At 36.7% G+C, this 16,631-nt stretch overlaps 1 protein-coding gene and 1 long non-coding RNA gene across 3 annotated transcripts in view; both read left to right on the forward strand.

Moving 5' to 3' along the window:
• The window catches only part of LOC128888871 (mucin-4), a 168,039-nt gene that overhangs the window by 51,674 nt on the left and 99,734 nt on the right, over nucleotides 1-16,631 (forward strand). The gene's annotated exons all lie outside the window — the stretch shown is intronic.
• LOC128894799 (uncharacterized) lies at nucleotides 11,902-16,137 on the forward strand. The gene is made up of 3 exons (XR_008461634.1): nucleotides 11,902-12,003; nucleotides 15,840-15,870; nucleotides 15,979-16,137. It is a non-coding gene; the product is annotated as an uncharacterized LOC128894799 (long non-coding RNA).

Here is a 16,631-nt window from a genome sequence, read left to right on the forward strand (position 1 = left end):
TGAATTCAGACGCAAAGTTAAAACATTATAAGGGTCTAACACTTATACCGTTACGGTAAATAATGCATTAACATTTCCGTTTCCTAATGTTGAAATAGCACTACGGATTTGCTCGTGTCTAATGCAACTGGAAGTAGAAGTTTCTCCAAGTTGGAACATGTGAAGAATGTTAAGAAAGACTTGCTCTCATGGGTAACTGATGACGATATATCCAAGAACTTACTATGTATGTATATACCGTGCTATTGGAGAAACTTGTTCCCAAGAAATTACTTGAAGCAAATGTTTACAATTTAATTGTTGTTAGTATTTAAAGAATGCGATTAACTTTTCTGTATTTTTTTCCCTTCTAAATATTATTGAAGATCTTGCGTTATATGTAACCTGGAGCCTTATTCGAAAACTACACTATTAAGATTTTTTTTAAATATTGTTTTTGTACTTTGTAATTTTAGTCCAAGTTAACCTTAAAAATTAAATTACATTAGTACGAGGAAAAAAATAATTCAGATCTGAAAGGGTTAATGATACCACACACGCACTTTTTTTCTTTCCGAGGGTGTAATTGATATCAATTTTGAATTTCTGATTGAAGATAGCCCATTATAACACGTTTCGTTAACTAGTTTCCACATTACGGATTTATAAGTGACAAAGATAACAATGGTTTTGTAATCCCTATGTTTGATCTGATCTCTTGTTTATAGAAGTCGAAGAGAGCTATTTGAAACGTGTAAGAACAGAGTGTGTAGACAGGCGGTGGATACATAATTTACACCAGGCCGTTAGATGGGCCTATTGAGTTTATTTTAAGTAAAGGAAGAGTGCTTGTTGTCTCAGCACGAGTTGGGCACGAGATTCCCTGTTCTTTCTCGTTCTCGTCTTCTTCTCGACTTTCTCTTTCCCCTTCAACCGCAGACCATAGTTTACGTTTGAACCTTAATGGCGCGTCGGAGAGAGGTTGCATCAAAAGGTTCTGCCAGAATGCGTTTTATGTCCCTTGAAGCTCATGCAACGGAATGACATCCGGTGAACACGTCCACGATTGCTCGAGTATTTTTTAGACGGGCTGACAGTAAAATTGGCTTTACTCAAAACTTTAACGCGCGTACGTCGATAAATCGATCCTGAAAAGTCTTGCTTTCAAATGCAGCAAGGTGTAGGCGTTCCACAGAATGAATTTCACAGACTTGTGCACTGAAAGTTGCCTAACACGTCGACTGCCATGGTGGTCATTGGTGACCGACGCTTCGCTTCTTATGAAATGTCGAAAGTTGTGTTACTTGTACACTGCCATGATTGAGAATACCGTATAATAATAAATATTACATTAAACTACCGCATACTTCTATGTTTTTGTACTATAACTTGAACGAACGTCGAGGTCGTGCTTAGATGTAGAGAACCGCCGTGCAAGTATCGTGTTAAACATTCTTCTTGAGAAAGTTCCCAAGAGGCGCTTTCTTTGATTTGCATACATATCAAATTTATACGTTATCCTAGATTTTAAATAAATGACACTCATTAATACAATTTGTTTATAGGTTTTTATGTTTCACTTAAAAATAAATGTTTATGTACACGCTCTCGAGAAATGAACTCAGAGAAATGTTTATGCTCACTGAATCAATGTTTAAAAAATATCAACCCATAGGGGATGATGAGAGCAAACTTTTTTATATATCCAGTCAATTCATAGGATGGTTAATTTTGGAAATAAAAATTGAAAAGTTAGAAGTTCTTTATAAAAATTGAATTTGGAGGAAAAAGGTCTTCTAAGCTTTCAATTTTTATGTCTGAAACTAAACGTCGTATGAATAAATTGTAAATAGAAAAACGTTTCGTTTTGTCATTTTCTATACGGTGATATTTCTTTAAAATTCGATTGTTCGACTGTTGTTTTCTTTTCTTTACGACGACAGCAACAGGATCAGACCACTACGAGATTTCATGAAAAAGGTCTTTTAAGTTTTTAATTTTTATTGTTTAAACTGTACGTCCTATCAATAAACTGTAATTATAAAAAAGTTCCGTCTTATCATTCTCTATAAAACTGATACTTTTTTAAAACTCACACCTCTACTCCTCTTGGAATTTCCAGCAAAAATCGTCCCGCAGTCAGAGAGTTAATTCCTAGGTACCGGTATTAGATACATCAAATACCTTCTCCGTTTTTTGCAAATTGAGCATTATAAGTAGTCTATCGCGCAGTTAATAGGTTCCCGTATGTAGATACTGGAATTAAAAAGCCTGCCAATAGACGCTCGATAAAGTGTTAAGAGTGGTTGCATGCTGACTTCGTCCATAAATTTCGCTGCGTGATTTTCTGTATTAGCGTTGATCGTGCCAGGCAATTAGCAATCGGACCCGTTGCAAAGGCAACGGTTATCGGTCCACACGGAAAACAAATTAAGCAATTAGAGGAAGATCCCGCGGCACGCGGGTCAGCGTTACAGCGCCTGCGGAGTGCTCGTAACTCGCATGAAAGCAAAGTCCGCCGCGTTGACCCCGCGAAATGTTCGCACGATTAATTTTCACGGTGAGCATGTGCACTCGTCGACGTGTACATCCAGTGCAAATTGGTTTCCCGGCGAATGGAGGACGAAAACGATGATTGCTGCTCGAAGTGCCCGCTTAGGCACGGATACGTACCGCGGCCGAGCCGCTGTGCGTGAAAGTATGCTGCGTGCTGCTGTCAGATTCAACGTGCGAACACAACGATTCGTAGGTAAACGTAGTTCAACTTGCATACTTGCAACCAGTAATTGCGCGTTCCTCATCCTTGGCATTCGTTTACTTTTTGCGGTTAATCTTCGGAGCGAGCGCGCCGTCCTGTTCTTTCACAAGAAACAACCATCTCGAGGAAAGAGATGTCCTCTTATTAGGGTACTCCTTTATTTCTTTCAAGGCAATTTTCAAAGCAATTGACATAAATTCTTAAAATTTGGTGTGCTTATTTGTACATGTATACACAAGATTTTGCTTAATCTACAACTGTTCTGGTCAATTTGTTTCTAACTTACGAATAATATTCCATGTCAACAAACGGAACGGCCCCAAAATGTTAACGCAATCGAATCAGGTATGACGCTTTGAACCAATGAAAAATTTTGTTTTGTCCATGTGTTGTTATTGTGGATATGGTTATCGTTGCGAACTATGGAAAACGGTATTAAAAGAAAATTAACGATACGGCTGCATTTTAAACTTATATCTTCGATTTTTTCACAAAATTTATGCTTTTAATGGCCCCCAAAAAAGTAGGAATTTTTAACAACAATTTTGACTTGTTCAGAAATGTGGTTGATTTATATGTCGAGTTAATAATTTTGAAAAACAACGCCAACGTTCACACTTTCGTATTTGATCAGCCTAACGGGACGGCCTATAATATAAATCGTTATAACATCGACCAAACGAATAAGAAATGATTCGTTCAAACCTTGGTAACAAATTTCTGCGATATAAATGTGCATTAAACATTAATATCAATATTTGGAAAATGGTGCCAATATTATTTACAGCGTATTCCTCATTTGGGGAAACTTCGTACCTTAGAATGCAATGAACATTTTTCGGCGGACCTAATATAAGCACAAGTTTAGAGCCAGAGGAGACCAGCATTTTTCTGGAAGTAATAGCAAGCGGAAGCTCTTCTCATTTCCTTGTGAAACGATTCAACTATGTTCCGTCTAGGGAGTCGAGACGCTCGTAAACAAAACCGAGTGACTGCGACGGAATCTTATTAGATCGCTATGTCTCTAGCCGGAGCATGGAAGTTCATGCAACTAATGGCGGCCCTTAAACCAAACAAGCTACCAAATTGCGTAACTTTGTGCAGAGCTAGCCTACTTCAATTTATTTGTTATTCTATTGTTCATTACTATTGTTCAACCTCTCCTGTCAAGTAAAGCGTTTCACAATTTTGTCTTTCACTAAAACACCAAGCTATCTACGCTTACCGGCGTATTTCATTATTAGATGTGTATCTATGTGGGAAATGTCAAAATGTGATATTTGTCGCTAGCAAAATCGTAGCACCCGTCGTACTCTGATAATAACTTTATACATGTAAGATGTAAATCATAAAGCAGCAGTTCCTAAATCCTTTCGTATGTTCACATATATGTTTATGTTTAATTTAATGTACATTCTGATACGTCAAGAAAATAACAAATATTTAAATATGATGAGACGTTAAATAAAGGGGTTTTTAAAAGGGGCTTTAGGATTTTGGATTTTCCTAAATTCTTTCCTGTGTTCACATTTATACTTATGTTTAACTTAATTTGCATTCTAATACGTCAAGAGAATAACAAACAATTTAAATACGACAAGTAGTTAAATAAAGGGGTTTTAAAAAGGAGCTTTAGGATTTTGCTTTTTAATAAAACACAAATGGTATGAAATATATCCGACTTTTAAGCTTTAAATGAAAATACGTATGGTTACAATTGAACCTGAAGGATGATGATATAAGCATGGAATCTTATATATTTTTAAACTTCCAGAATTTATAGCAATAGCGCTTGATATTAAAGCTTAAAGCGTTCTTTAAAACTATAGTTTGTTGTGTAACCAGATACATTGCAATTTGTAATAGTTACATTCAATTGTTTCATTCCAATTACATTTTCTTAAACGTGAGTTACGCCTTTAAATCTAATAACGTAGGTGATCTTCTCTCGTACAGGAGAAAGTCGGGATACTGGCACCACTCTTTTTGTTTCTTATCATAACTATCAAAAATGATATACATACTCATTTGAAAGATCAAATATTTCATTATTATCCGTATATAATTTCGAAATGAAATATTATCTTCTGTTGATGATACAAATATTTCTTTTACATAAATATTGCATTTGGGGGTGCAAGTATCCTCACTCTCCCATAACTCACTGTAATTTTGAACCAATGAAAGGTTCTCGCATTTAGGTTTTAGCAACTTCCCAACCTTCAACGAATGTCTCTCTCGTTATTATGTTCAAGAACGAAACATAAAAATGCTGCAGCAGAATCGATCGCTTGTGCGTTTCAAAGATACGCGTACTCGGTAGAAAAAGTTGCATCAATGCTCTGCTAACATTCGATTGGGAGTAGCGGGGTGAAAAGCCCCGTAGATCCGTTTCGCGGAACGACAACAATGCGGCTGGACGGAGTGCTCGTTCTGCGCAGCCATAAACATTGCATCTGCCATCCGGTTTTATCTTTCTACGCTCTTTTTAATCCGATCCCCCAGCAAGGGCGGAGAGGAGCAGCAGACGAGACCAACCCCCTGATTGCAAAGCACCGAATGGTCAGCTGCCTCCGGTCCATCCTATGCAAAATCGTTGCGCACGTTATGGTCCTCTCGAAGAAGGGGTTGAAGTGGATTCGAACGTTAACCCCTCGTTTGCGTTAATTACATTTGTGCTGTGTTTTTCGTGCATCCGACCACGCAGATTCCCGGACTTTAGTCTGGCAGCTGTGCAAAACAAGGCACTTTAATTCGTTCGATGATCGATAGTACGCGTTAACATCGACTCGACAGGTGGATCAAGTTCATTAGTTTACTCGTTCTGGCAATTTAACGTTCTAAAAACTTGCATACAACGTCGCGTCCCCAAGTTTCATTGTTGTCCTGTGAATAGAGATTGTGTAGAATGGACAATTTTAAACAATGGCGCGCATTTTTTACAGAAATTGATTAAAAAGAGTACTCTCAAATTTTTAGTATATTCAAGTCAATTTTCGTGATCTCTTTTCTTTTAATGGTTCTATTCTACGTCGGATCGACTACTTGGCCATTAGCGACGAGTTTGGCTGAATTTGTTTTTAGGAAATCGAACTGTTTAAATACTACAATATTATAGAGGTTTGTGTCTTTTTAATAGTTCATGGTATTTCGTTCATATGTTTCCGCCATATTAAATTACAAATTGTTGGGTTCAAGTTGTACTTTCGTATATGTCGAATCTTCTGCAATCGTATAGTATGGGGTCAGTTGTAATTTTCTAACAACAGTATATAATTATATAACTTTCTTTTTCACAGAAGACGTAGCGAGGTGGATTTGTTTTCTTTCGCAGATACTTAGACATAATTTCTGAGTGGTCAGTTCTCAATCTACTCATTATTGTTTACTTTTTTCTGTTCTGTATTTTCAGCCTAAGTAATTGACGTAGTAGAGTTTTGAAATTTGATACGTTTATATATACATGTATATATTCTGAGATTCCGTTCAATGTACAATTTATTTCAATACTGAAAGAAGGTATGCAAAGATATAAAAAAGTTCATTTTTCGACTCAAAATAAGGATACCTTAAGGGTTTGGATCCGCATGTCTACATCACGGTACTTCTAGCAACAGCTTATACGCGATAGACGACAAACTATCTTATTGCCTTTTATTCAATTTATTGAGTATCCAATCTTTTATTGACTTTCGACGGGCCGACAAAGCGGAAACTGATTATAATCGCGATTTATCGCTACGAACGATGGTATCGCGATTGGATCAGCCTGGCATAGTTTTCCTCGTCCAAATACCGCCTCGAAAATTCCTTTAAAATTATGACACATTGGCGGAATTCTCGCTACAAGAGGTCCAATGTACTCACGGTGCGCCGTAGGCTCGCAACTCGTAATAAATTCTCCGCAAACGGCGTCGCAATCCCGCGATTCATGCGCCCGCAAACGCAACCTCGCGAATACGCTCGGCGAGCAGTCTTCCTCCTCTTTCTTCTATCTTTTCTTTCCCCACGTGTATTCTCTTTCTATGGAACTTCAAAACTGAACATTTCCTAAGTAATCGTGTTTCAGATCTTCTTTTCACTTCGCATCACTTTTTGTTCCCTCGAGATCCATAGCGCGGCTTCTTTATTTAAAAGTAGAAGATGAAGTTCTTTAAAACGAATGACTTCACTTTTAATACGTTTAACATCGAAAGTAATATTTTGTTTCAAGTTTTATCAAACGATCGATTAAATAGAAAGACAAACATTTCAATTAACTTTTTTCCAGAAATTATACATTTCCACAAATTATATCCACAAATTATCTTACAAAAACATTATATTTTAATAGCTTATCTATATTTACACCTTTAAGTATATAACTTTGCAAACAGAAAAATGATGTTCTTACCAGAAGTATTATACCAAGAGTGAACAAAAACAATTTTTAAGAATGTAAGTTTTTATTTATCTTGGTACTTGACCACCTTGGTGCTTTCCTTGTCCATATAATACAATATACATATTGTACAACCAGTTCTGCGTGTTACTTTTCATCTTCTTCTGCCTCATTTTTCCCACGTGAGTTTTCTTTCCATTCATTTATTTATAATAGTTCACGTACTTATTCGTCGTATAGAAACAGAAACAATAAGCAAACGAATTACATTGCAAAGAAATAGGGGGATATATAGGGTTCAACGAATACCTAGGTCTGTTTTACAACTTAGACTATACAGAGTATTGATTTAAGTATTTCAGTTTCACGTTGTTCTGCTAAGCGTGGAGAACGACCGGATATTTTTTTCACGATTATGTGGTTGATGGGGAAGTTCTACGACCTAGACCTCTCCCTTTTTCCCCACCTCTCTCTTACTTCTACTGTCTCAGGCACATCGAATGTTCTATCTGAAGTGTTATGTCATTTTTGTTCATCTTAAGTACATGCATACTTAATATTTATTGTTGATTTAGACGTTTGTTTTATTCTAGTTAATTATATTTTCTTTAATGTGAATCAGTTTTTCAATGTGGAATTAGACATGCCATGTGGTGAGCATATAAGCCATGCAAAACCATGTTCCGCTCGCTCGTAAACGGTTTAAAAGCTTTCACTTATCACCAGTTTGTTTGTAGATCGACAAACGGCGCCTAATAACGGATTATTAGTACCAGTACCACTGATGGGGGGGTTCTTACTCTAACGAACTCTCTACAGGCAGACCGGAAAAGAGTATGGAAAAACCAGATTTCTTCATTTTTACATTTCCCCGAGGCAAGTACTTCGAGCCTCCGTTTAAACTCTAGTCTTTGGTTTTCTGATTAATTGTAAGGAGTTTTGCTCTCGGGTCCAGTTGGTACTGGATTTATATTATTTCTGGTGAAGTCTATGATCAACGACACCATTTTGCGGTCCCTTTGTCGAATGAGACAGGTAGTACCGGCAGGCAGGTCTTTAACACGTTGAATGCCGCGCGCATTTTACGTGGTTTGTCCGTAACGCCAACATGAATTGTCGCCATGTTGTTCCCGGTCACCGGTGGCCCCCACGGCACTGAAGCCAAGTCGAGTGCCGGCCACCAGTGACCGGCAGTCAACGTGTTAATATTAATGTAATAAAATTAATTCACTCTCCTGTATAAAAGACAATTTGAACCACGTCACTGTATTTCAACTCCTAAGCTTCTTAAAAAGAACCAACTAAATACGACATTGCTCCAATCACTTCCGAACTGTCTGAATGACAACATAAGAAAACGTCTTCAACCGTTTAGCGTACGCTGCACTTATCTCGAGATGGACTGTATTTTCCAATCACACAGTTGAAACTAACCCTTTGCGATCGACGACTTTTTCGGCCGAGCGAGGTAGCAGCTCGAAGCGGTTTTCGCAAATGTGTCGAGTGTCTTATAGGTACAATAAAATGATCTTATATACAAATTATCTTACAAAAACATTATATTTTAATAGCTTATCTATATTTACACCTTTAAGAATGTAACTTTGCAAAATTAAGTTTTGTATTTTACTTTGGTATGACAATCTATGAAACATTGACCAAGATGGATTCTTGGCTCATCTGGACATGTATCACAGTAATGAGTTGTTTCGTATCTTCCACTTGGTTTGTTTCGAGTAGAACAAACTTTTCAATCCTTCTTTGTTCCAGTAAGAATCACATGGAGCTTCTTTAAGCTCGATCACGTGGCTGTCGGGATTAGGTCATACTTTCAAACATTCCATTATTAAATACAATTATTTCAATATATTTTATCAGGATTACCAATCATTGGAATACATTATTCAATAATTAATAATATAAGAAATTATTATTAATTATTATTATTAATTGTTTCATGTATTATTTTCCATGTTTACATATAATTGGATATCACGAAGCAGGGTATTGTACAATGAGAGATATATTGATCAATTTCTTGTAAAGGATTACAATTTACAATACCTAATTGAATTTTTCAAAAATATTAGGTACCGGAGAAATGCCTTTATCGACTCGATTTTGGTATGGTTCCTGTTGCACATGACCCCTTCTGAACCCAGTGGTGTGATCGTCGTACATTATCATATTCCACCCACTCTTCATCACAAGTTAAAAATCGATTGATAAATGGATATTGCAAATGCTCAGCCGGGAGTATTTGTTATATTCTGTTAAACGGTGCGGTATCCATTTGCCCAATCTTTTGTGAAAATTAAGTAAATTAATTCACTTTTTCTTGCAGTAGATTCTTCACATTCGAATACTTGAGCAAGTTCAGAACATCTTTTTCTTGGATTTGAACTTACGTACTCGATGAATTTTTCCGTCTTCGATGACAGATGGACGCCCTGAACGCGGTTCGTCATCTAGCGATTCATTTCCTTCTTTGAACCTTTTAAACCATTTCTGTGCGGTTCTTTCACTAACAGCACCTTCCCCACAAACGCTACAAATGCGTCTTGCTGCATTTGCTGCTGTACTGCCAAGTTTAAATTCGTAAAGAATAAAAGCACGAATTTTTACTCTTTTGCTGTCCATGTTTACTGTTCCTATAGCTACACAACAACGAAACAATTGAACTCCACAGAGCATGCGTATCAATTACAAAGATCAAGCTTTAAAATGAAACCAAACTCATGTCTTACAGTTGCCAATTACCACACGAAAATCGATATATAGTTACAATTAACGAATAAACCACACAAACATTTTCCGGTACCTAATATTTGAGATTGTATTACTTTATGCATGATATTTATTCGAAAATCTCCTTTCAACTTGTTCACTAAAATTTCTCAAAATTGCAAATGTATCGATTGGAGGTAACGAAATCTAACATGAACACCGACCTTCGCCTCTTGATCGTGTGGGGTGGACGGTGGAGCAGTGTGTAGCGTAGCCGACTACCTCGCAAAGAACCCGGGTTCGAATCCCGGGCCTCCGTCCCAGTTTTTCAAGGTATGGCAAAGAAAAAAGTATCGAAAGCCCGTGGCTTATTTGGATGTAAGAAAAACGTATAATAATATAAATGTAATGAGATACATACATATGTAACGGATTTCAGATAATTTATCAGTTCAAAACGCTGACAATACGAGTACATTTTCATTATTCTACATTTCAAAATAATTCTTATTCATCAAAACCTTGACCTTGCCTGGCCACGCCAAGAATTTGTCTTCCAGGCCGCGGACGTCTAGGCAAATTTTTAAACAGTCTCAGTTTGTGGATGATACACTATTTAGCTTCTTCATTTCACCGCCAAAGTGCGGAGCAGTCACTTTACATGAATCGTCATTAAAGTCTGAACGTCTGCACTGTTGAACACAGTATTTTAGCTGCGCATAGTTGGAAAGCACCGAATTTGATATTATGTTACACAGTGTCACCTTTGCACTTTACTGGAAAGGACCTTCATGTACTGGATGCTCATTTCTATTTCACATCTTTTTCTACTTTCTTGTAATTTTTTATGGGGATACATATGTAACGAAAAAAAGGAGTGCAATATGTGCACAGCTGCACATGCACTTAAAAAATAAACAACGAACGCCTCTCAACCGCAAAGGGCTAAACATCTTTAGATCAACGCGTATCGTAGGAAACTGTTAGTGTCCATATTAGCACAATCTCTTCTTCGTTGGATACCAAATGCCAGAGATAGTACGTCCACGCTCTTATTGGACGAACTGTGTATGCTACTTCCGTATTTTATCTTTCCCTCTCTGGTTTCTCTCTCGTCTCCCAGCCGACTCCTCTCTTCCTCGTTACTTCGAGAAAAAGTCTCCGCTCTATCCTCGCGTTTTCCTGTTTTCCCGTCACCAGATGGCAGCTTCTTGTGCTCCTGCTAGGCCAGTTTCTCGCGAGGCAACCGCGACGGTGACCACCTTGGCTTCTCGCTAGAACAGCCGGTGGCGGCCAGGCAACAGCAAAAGGCTCAGAGATACTCCGAATAAGGGAATCGCAACACGAGACAAGTGCGCGACTGGAGAACCTCGAGGATGACCGATGAACCTAAGTTCGTCGACCTGAGGAAGAAAACCGCGGGACCATTACTAATTGCTGAGAGCAAATATCGGTGCCAAGTGCACGTTGCCGTTTTCTGCGCAACCGATGTTCCCGCGGATGTCGCGCCAAAGAATGGCGCAACATGCACGCTGTTTTACAATGGTCAGGATCTCTACAGGAAAAAGAACTCGTTGACATCGGGTTGAGGTTTTCTAGTTGGAATAGGTTTCCTGTTAGCTAAATCGAATTGCAAATTGTAGCGCAACACAGTGGCTGGGATCGAGAAATTCAGTTACATTTGACCAAAAACTTAAATTTCTCGTATCGAAATATAATATATACAACGAAGAGCAAAACTTAACAAATTCCAGCACTTTTTATGAAAATTATTTATTATTATTGAAAAAAACAACGTTGATCATTATTTCTTTATAGTCTCCGGAAACTTACACTATTTTATAACGTTTAAAATCTGTTCTCCTTTGACTAGAATAATAAAAATTCATAGAATCAGTTTTGCACTGTAACGAACGAGTCACAAACAAGTCACAGGGGCCTAGCATACATAGGCAAAATGTTTCAGTACGGTAGTTGTTTGTTTACCTCGAGAGTCCTCTCGTACCGATAAATTCAGTTTACAAGTGTTATTCGAACTGTGAAGACATTATATAAAGTATTAGTTACAATGAAGCCCAGCTCCCATATTATATCAAACAAAATTATTTCTCTTCTACGAGATGGTCCTTCAACACGTAAAGTAGCTAAAACGTGTGCTGTAAGTCAGTCTACTGTTCTCTGATTACGTACAAATACTTATAAGGACGTGTTAACTTCAATGGGAGAGCCAAGAGCTCTAAAATGTCAAGATGAACGAAGAATTGCTCGTTATATTACATGTCGTGAGGCAGAATCGGCAACCATGGCTGCTAAACTGTTATTAACCGTTTGAGTGCCAAGGAGCGATACATCGTATGTATATCGCTCCCTTCGTACACTTGGAAGAATCAATTCTGCTTTACAAAAATAACATCAATATCTAATACACATAGTTTTATTTTTGCACTTCAATTTTATATGAAATACCGTAACGCGTGTAATATATAACAGCTGATAAATATACATTGTTGTTTACAATCATGTATCTTTGCTTAAAATTGTCTGGCATTTCTCGGATATCTATGAAAATTTCCTTTGGCACTCAGAGGGTTACAAGACACTGGAATCAAAATTAGTAAGTGGATATCAGAAGAACACTTAAGAAAGTTAATTTTAATTCTTGCGAAGAGAAGAAAAGGCCTGATGCTGTCAAGAAAAAACATTGAAGCTCAACTGTCTTTTGCTAAAAAATATAAAAAATGTTCTGCTTTCTGGAAACGTGTAATTTGGTTGGAAGAAACAAAAATTAACAAAATATCATCCGATGAACGTTCTTGGACATGGACTCGCAAAGGGGTATCTCTTGGTCTATGTCATGTGAAGCAAACTTTTTGTAACAAATTTTTGTGATTGGTTCAGTTTTGCTCCTCACTGTACGTATTGCTTGCTAGCGTTCAACTTTAAAAACGCAAGAATTAATAAAATTTATATTTCTTCTTACATAGAATGATGAAAGGATTCAATCTATGCAAAAAAGAATATGCATTCCAAAAATAATGTAACTATCGAAATCATATGTACCATTGCACTTACAGAAAAAAATATGGTCCTACAAATATAGAACTTTTTGAGCCATTCATCTTTTCCGTTTATTGCTATAAATTGGGACTGTGACCAAGGTCTTAATATTAGATCCTACAAACACCATGCGAATGGATTCTAATTGTAATTACACTGACACTAATTACAGACTAATAGCGTGTTTGCGTAACATGGTCTTGAAAAAAATCTCTTAAAAGAATATTCATGTCCGGTGTTCGTTGATACTCTCAAAGTAGCTACAACTCGTTTAACCGTTTGAGTCTCAAGCAGCGCGATCGCGCTGTTCAGATTTTGTGTCGAGAAAACCCAGTACTCATTTAGAGAAAGCGCGGTTGCGCTGTTTGGGATTCTTCGACAGTGTTTTTTCAATACTCCCTGAGACTCAAACGGTTAAAATAGAATTAAAAAGTTCTTCAATTTATTTTGTATAGATTTATTATTGGTACAATATTAGTTCCTTTTTTTTTTCTTATAGCTACAAAATTATATTGGCAGAGCACTTTCAAAAGCAAAGATAACTTATTATTATCAATAACAAAATAAACTGTTTCGTGAAGTTAATTAAAATACATAGAACTCCATAATCTTAACTCAATGTAAGTTGAGTATAATGTGATACCTACATACATATGTACATGCTAATTATTAAGAAAAATCTCAGAATACTTCAAAGCAATTCACTTATCCACGGATTACTTCTGTTTATATTATAAATGTAATAATTCATTTCAGTCATCATAAAAAGTTTGCTTTAATAACATTAGCCCTATCAACGTTTTCATGAGGTTACGGTTGTAATCAAATCAATGTGGTATACAAACTAAATTTAGTGGCTTTATCTATGTATATCAACGATTTATGAATGGAAATTGAAACGTACCGTCTCGACCCTTCATAGGCTCTTATCAGGCAATGAAATATATGTTTTCTCGTGTACAATTTTACGAGAAAATCAGAATTTGTTTTCTAAATAAAAAATCAAAATTGTGTAAATTTCTACGTATACGTAATACATGCACTTTTTTTATACGGGTTTTATGTTGCACTTGAAAATAAATATATATAAACATACTATGAATGAAATGTATAAATACATATATACTGTTATATAGATATATACGTACTTTCGTATGTTTGTCATTTTAAATGTATGTGAATGTACATATAGATACATACATATATGTATATACGCACGTACATATTTACGCTACCTAAATATATTTGTATTTTTTATTTAAAAAATATACATGTACGTATAAATAATGGCTTTCCAGAAGGGTCCTTAGAATATTCTGTTATAATAACAAATGAAATGATAGATGTATTAAGCCTAAAGCCTGTCTCGGTAAACCCTTTAATATTAGTCCCATTACCGTGAACTGGAACCGTTTTTGTTATACATAGAGAAACTTCAACAGGCCACGGCATTCTCGAGAAACGCGTCGAGCTGTTCCGTAGGTTCGATACCTAAATTAGAATCGGATTTCTAAAGTGCATCCGAGCAATTTCGTTGAATGGATGTGCACGAGCATGGATATACACAACTAACTGGCACACGGTTTACTGGGAGTATCGAGGTCCTCGGCCATCGTTTCAAAGCGGACTGGTTCGCCCACTTCTTTGAACCCTGAAAGGGTTCCCAGTGTAAGAATTCTCACAGCTCGGGGCCTCGCTTTCGAACAAATCGGTTCTTGAAATCGATAAGCTACCGGTGGCCGCCCTTTCGTTCCAAAAATGTTTACGACATATAAATTACCCGATAATCAGGATCAAGGCTAGAATCGGCAACGGGAGGGGAGAACTGTAATCATTCTGAAACGATCGCTCCCGTGGACATAATGCCTGTATTTTTGTCAAAGCTGTACCCGTTTGACGATTACGTATGCATCGAGATTACAAACTAACGGAATGTGCATTCACGTATCGATAAAGTGATTATCTCGCGCCGTATGAAAGCATTTTTAATCGAAATGGTACCAAAAACTTCGTATTATCACCGCTTTTCATTCTTTACTTTTAAACGTTGAAATCGATAATATACTACGTGCACTGTAATAAATCATGTTTTAAACTAGGTTTTAGGAATATGCAAACTATTACGCTGTATCTATACAGGATGTGACAAATAATAGCTCCGTTATCAGTTTATTTAGGGAAAAATGTCAAAGGAAAAAGTGACTGGTTCAAAGAGTACTATATTTGTAGGACCTTGTTTTTTTCATACGTGCAGTGGTGCGTGTGCAATCGATAGCTACGTTATTTTTTTTAATGGAATTGCATGTTTTGCGTATATTGAACCTTTCTTTCGTTCTACATAAAAAAGTATTAGGGTAAAATGGTAACAGAATCATTTGTTGATGAAATATTTTAAAGAATGTTTGTTTACATTTCCGATTACACATTACTATATTGAATAAATAACACCGTCACGGTATTGATAGTAGTCCACACAATTATTTATCATATCCAAGATGTCTATTATATCATTGTTGAACTTCGAGGCGCGAAACATTCGTTCGATTTCAAATGGACGGTTGGCCATGTTCGAAACGCGTTGCACCTGCGAAATTAATTGCGCGCAATGAAAGTCGGAATTTAGTGCCGGTACGGCGGTCGTAATCAAGTATTTTGGAAGTCTAATAAACGATGAATCGTAAAAACAACGTCGTAAGAATTCAGTAAACTGGTTTACGCAACGTGCCGAGCGTGTAGACGCGATTTCTCGACGCTGGTGATTTGAATCGTTCTTTTTCCTTTTTCTTTTTTTTTTTTATTAATAAGCATTTTAAACCTCGAAAGCTATTTAATTACCATGTCATATATACTGCAATATTAATATATAATAACTCTAAAAACTGATATAATTACGTTTTATATAATGTCTGAATAAAATTTATAATTTTTAAACTTCAGTTTTAAAAAAATCTACAAAAACATAGACGAGGTAAACTACGTGGTTGTGCAATTATAAATTCTATACATAAGGATAGATATCATTGTACGTTTTGAGGTTTTCTAATTAGCTTCGATTGCTGCGTGTTGCATTCGATAGTTTTCGCTCATGGACTGCCACCTGCGCGGGTCAATCAATTTCAGAATTGCAGGAACGCAGAAACGAGCGCTTGGAAATACCTTGCCTTAGGGACATCGGAGAATAAATAGCAGCTCGAATGCTTCTTTTCATGCAAATTGCACCGGTACCCGTCGACACGGTAAGAAAAATTACTTGGTTTGTCTCATTCTTCGCAGAGTCCGGTCCGTTGAAACCAAAAATACACTTCTGGCATCGCGCCAAAGCGAATGCGCGCACGCGGTGACGTTCTCGCTTCCTTTTCCTTCTTTTCGCTTAGAAGAACTTTCTAATTTCCATTATAGACCCTTTGAAGGAGATTCCACGAATGTAATTTGACCGTTTTTTGGCTCTTTTCTGCTGCAACTGCAGTGGAATCTATATTAATATTATAAAGAGGTAAAGTTTATTTGTTTGTATGTAGCGGGTAATCTCCGAAATTACTAAATCGATTTAAAAAATGTATTCAGTAATAGAAGACTACACAATTCCTGAGTTACGTTGGCTATGTTTTAATTTTATAAAAATACGTCTTCAATTTGAAATCTGAAAATTTCCAAATCATGCAGGAAGAAAAGTGTTGCTTGGCTACTTTACCGGCGTACGCTGACCAAATGGTTAGATGTAGTATGTAA

This window comes from Hylaeus anthracinus, unplaced genomic scaffold (assembly GCF_026225885.1).
Source record: "Hylaeus anthracinus isolate JK02 unplaced genomic scaffold, UHH_iyHylAnth1.0_haploid 0, whole genome shotgun sequence".
In the NCBI taxonomy this organism is placed as follows: Eukaryota; Metazoa; Arthropoda; class Insecta; order Hymenoptera; family Colletidae; genus Hylaeus; species Hylaeus anthracinus.